Consider the following 5,242-nt stretch of genomic DNA (forward strand, 5'->3'; position numbering starts at 1 on the left):
TTCTTTCGTATTAAACTTGTAGGATGAGGCAGAGTCTATGGACGCCGAATTGAGACAAGTCGCTAATGGTTTTGACTATAAGGTTCGTTCATTTGACAAATACAACATCAACGGGTATCACTTTTGTACTTTTGGCAAAGAGCTATCTATGCCCGACCTAAAGACTACAAACTGTTCTGTCTCTGCTATCAGCGAAGGAGGCACCGAGTATTATGGAAGAGTCGAAGCAATTTATGAACATCTATTCTATGGTGAAAACCCACAGACTGTCGTAGTCTTCAAATGTTATTGGTTTGAGCAGAGGGAGACTAGAAGAACTCATGAACATATAGGACTAGTCGAAATCAACCAAAACACCCACTTAGATGTTCCCGATGTCTATATTACGGGTCAACAGGCGACACAAGTTTTCTATCTACCGTGGGCCTGCCAAATTGATCCAAATCTCAAAGGTTGGGATATCTTTTATGAAGTGCCACCAAATTGTAGAGCACCTACCCTCAATGAAGAGGATTACGAACCTCACATTAACCCAAACACATAGGAAGGAGAATGCTTCCAAGAAACACGCATGTCAAATAAACGTTTCAAGAACCGCTCTACTTCACCCCAGAACATTGAAGTAGACAGCGACAGTGAATCCGTCTTAACCCCTGAGCCCGAACAAGAAGAGCCGGAAGAAGAAGAGGTTACTGCTGCGGATGAACTATCACTTCTTGACCGATTACATAATGGTGGCCTTCCACATGTTCTTCCGGATAGTGATGATGGTGATGCATTTATTAATGATAGTGATGATCTTGATGCATTTATTGACCATGAAGCATATATGGACGATCGCGATTGTTATTAGTTCATGTCAGGTATTCAACTATTACTATATATAAATTTTGAGTTCATGTTAGATATTCAATTTTTATTAGTCATGTTGGTATTTATGACGATGATACACTTAAATTATATACATTTTATTACTCATGTTGGTATTTATGCTGTACTAATTTAATTTACTCTTTGTCATGACAGGTGTTGAAAGATGGTGGGAAAGGGTCAAAAGCACTCCGCGACTCCTTCTTCGTCGGCGGGTGGTGGGATGGGTACGTCCATTCCTGCCTCTCCTCTTCGGAGAGCGTTGCTCTCTACTCTGCAAGGAGCGCCCCTCGTGAGAGGAGGTCGACCCCCCGCGAAGGCGAGAGGTACTAAAGGTACATATTGTATTCATGTTGGTATTTATGTTATACTCATGTTGTATGCATATTGGTATTTATATACATTTTATTACTCATGTAGGTATTTATATTGTACTAAAGGTACACGTGGCCGCGGGAGAGGTAGGGCGGTGGCTCCCACGCCTTCTGAGGTGGAGGCTTCACGGTCTCCGCCACCACCCCAAGATGATTCACCTGAGCATAGGACTTCTAGGGTGGATTCGTCTGAGTGGAGGCTACACGGTCTCCTGTTCACGAGCCTTGGGTCGATGAGCCTCAGGTCGACGAGCCTTCGACCCACGAGACTCGTGTCCCAGAGGCTTCGTTCCAGGCGACTCCGGAGCAAAGCAGGGATGAGGGTACGTCCCCAGAGACCCAGTGGGATACCTGGGCTGAGCCAAGTGGCCATGCTGGTAGCGACGAGGAGCTGGGTGTGGGGGCTACCGTCTACCAGCGTGGTAGTTCGAGGCTCCTGCTCGTGCCGGCGACCCGCGAGCAGAGGTGGTCGATTAAGCCAAATGGGGACAAGTAAGTTTATTTATTCTTATTTAACCTTTTGCCTTCACATTTTCTCAAATATCTAATGTTTTGGCTTTAATTTGTCATACCGTAGGGGTTGGATTGTTGCTAAGGGTGACCGCAAGCCCAACAGCTTCCTTGGTGTGCTTTGCCGTCAAAACTTCCCAGGGTTTGTAACGTTGCGCGGTCGGGAGCGAGAGATAGGAATGACCTGGGAGCATTACTTGGTTGCTCCGGCCCCGCCGGAGGTGGAGATCGACGGTGTTTTGTGCCACATGAGGGCCGACATGGTGATCCGACAGTTCTGGGTAATTTCTCCTTCAGACAATTATAAATCAACCATAGCTAGTTATTGTACTAATCGGTGTTGTCTCATTTGCAGACCTACTACACGTGTGAGGAGGGATACTAGGAGGACGCGACAAAGGTTATCGAAACCGAATGTCGCCGCCTAGTTCAAAACTTTCGCCACGAGGCTCGGGTGCAGGCTGTTCGAGACTACTATGCCACGCGGCATATTGGGAAGGACAAGGAAAAGTGTCGTGATTCTAAGATGGAGAAGGAGCATTACATGAAGGTAATTACATATTATTAAGGCTTTGTAGTTAGTTTCCTTGATTTTGTTCTTACACGCTCAAATTTCTCTTTATTAACTTAGGTGCCCCCGAGATGGTGTGTGGCTAAGATGGATTGTTGGGAGGCCTTGGTGGATCAGTGGTGCTCCGAAACGTGGGAGGCCAGCCACAACAACGCCAAGGAGAGGCGTGTCAAAATGGTTGGTGTGCCACACCATCAAGGGAGCGTCATCTTAATCCAATTTGGCGAAAACTGGGTATGTGGTTTGCTTCATGCCTCATGCAATTCATTCTTAATGCTATCTTGAGCCCTTTACTAATACAATTTTCCTCTCTCTCTCTTTTAGGCGCGTCACAATAAGTCGGAGGTGCCACAGATGTACGACCTGTATGCGATGGCCCATACTGCCTCGTACAAGAACGTCAAGGCATTCTCTGAGTCTGAATTCAAGCATCCAGAAAACTTCACCAACATCTCCTCCCACCACAAGCTCGTGAAGTACAGAGATCACGGGAAGGCGAGGAAAGGGGAGGACTTTAACCCGAGCGAGGGGCCTATTGATCCAATGCTGGTGATGGTAGCTGGCAACGGGAGGCCCCATGGCTCGATCGCCATTGGAGACGGCCTTATACGTTGTCCTAGCACTCTTCGACAAAAAAAGGCATGCCAAACGAGCTCCTGTCCGGAGATAACACCTCGTCCACGGCCAGTCGAGCTCGCCATCGAGGTTAGTTTAATGGACTCAACTATCTTTCCGCATTATGTTGTGCGTTGGAACCAATATGATTACAATCCTAACAATGAGTTGTGTTGCAGGCTGCTATTATGAAAGGGAGAGAGGCAATGCAGGCGGTTATGGCGGAGAAAGATAAGGAGATTAGGGAGCTGGAGGAGAGGACGACTACATTGGTGGAGGCGGAGAGGGCACGGAATGATGCGTCTAACAGGGCCATATACGAGCTCTTCGTAGTAAGTTTCTTCTGCATATTATTTCAAATATTGCATTTTAATGTCCGTTTCATTAATAACTAAAAAGTTTGACTTGTCGAAACCAAATGTACAGTCTATGTGTGAGAAGACCGGCCAAGTCCCTCTGGCGATGCCAGTCATTAACATGGCGGGGACGGTGAGTTTCATTTCACTGCAGTGATCTTAAGAGTGTCCTCATGCTAAGGAGACATTGCAAACGATGTCTGGTGCAGAATATCTCCCAAAACGCATCACACGACCCTTCTACAGTGGAGCCTTCTCCAGGGCAGCCTTCTCCAGGTGAAACAAGCCAGAGCCACCGTGCTTCACCGCCGTGATGACGATAATGGTATGTTATTTCTATTGTTTTAATAAAAAGTACATATACTTAGCTCCAAAATGGTCTATTTAATAAAAATGACATATACTTAGCTAATTATCCTCGAAATGACATAATTAGTTCCAAAATGACATATACTTAGCTAATTATCCTTCAAAATGACATATTTAACACAAGTTAGCTCCAAAACAAGATATAGTTAGCTAGGCTTCCACCTTAATGACATAATCAGCTTACTTAGCTCCAATGACATATTTAATAAAAAATGGCATATACTTAGCTAAGTTCTCTCCTAAATGACATAATAAGGCTAACTTAGCTCCAAGATGACCTATTCCCCCTAACTTAGGTATTAAATGGCCTATAATTAGCTTAGCTAGATCCAAAATGGCTTAATAAGCATAGTTTGCTCCGGAATGACCTATTTTATCCAAGTTAGCTCCGAAATGACCTATAGTTACCTAGGCTACCACCTAAATGACATAATTAGCTTAGTTAGCTCCAAAATGGTCTATTAATAAAAATGACATATACTTAGCTAATTATCCTCGAAATGACATAATTAGCTCCAAAATTACATATACTTAGCTAATTATCCTCCAAAATGACATATTTAACACAAGTCACTCCAAAACGACATATAGTTAGCTAGGCTTCCACCTAAATGACATAATTAGCTTAGTTAGCTCCAAAATTACCTATTAAATAAAAAATGACATATACTTAGCTAAGTTCTCTCCACAATGACATAATAAGGCTAACTTAGCTCCGAGATGACCTATTCCCCCTAACTTAGGTATTAAATGGCCTATAATTTGCTTAGGTAGATCAAAAATGGCTTAATAAGCATAGTTTGCTCCGGAATGACCTATTTTACCCAAGTTAGCTCCGAAATGACCTATAGTTAGCTAGGCTTCCACCTAAATGACATAATTAGCTTAGTTGGCTCCAAAATGGTCTATTTAATAAAAATGACATATACTTAGCTAATTATCCTTGAAATGACATAATTAGCTCCAAAATGATATATACTTAGCTAATTATCCTCCAAAATGACATATTTAACCCAAGTTAGCTCCGAAACAACGTATAGTTAGCTAGGCTTCCACCTAAATGACATAATTACCATAGTTAGCTCCAAAATGAACTATTTAATAAAAAATGACCTATACTTAGCTAACTTCTCTCCTAAATGACATAATAAGGCTAACATAGCTCTAAGATGACGTATTCCCCATTACGTAGGAATTAAATTGCCTATAATTAGCTTAGCTAGATCCAAAATGGCTTAATAAGCATAGTTTGCTCCGGAATGACACATTTTACCCAAGTTAGCTCCGAAATGACCTATAGTTAGCTAGGTTCCACCTAAATGACATAATTAGCTTAGTTAAGTCCAAAATGGTCTATTTAATAAAAATGACATATACTTAGCTAATTATCCTTGAAATGACATAATTAGCTCCAAAATGATATATACTTAGCTAATTATCCTCCAAAATGACATGTTTGACCCAAGTTAGCTCCGAAACGACGTATAGTTAGCTAGGCTTCCACATAAATGACATAATTAGCATAGTTAGCTCCAAAATGACCTATTTAATAAAAAATGACCTATACTTAGCTAAGT

This window comes from Hordeum vulgare, chromosome 2H (assembly GCF_904849725.1).
Source record: "Hordeum vulgare subsp. vulgare chromosome 2H, MorexV3_pseudomolecules_assembly, whole genome shotgun sequence".
Classification (NCBI taxonomy): Eukaryota; Viridiplantae; Streptophyta; class Magnoliopsida; order Poales; family Poaceae; genus Hordeum; species Hordeum vulgare.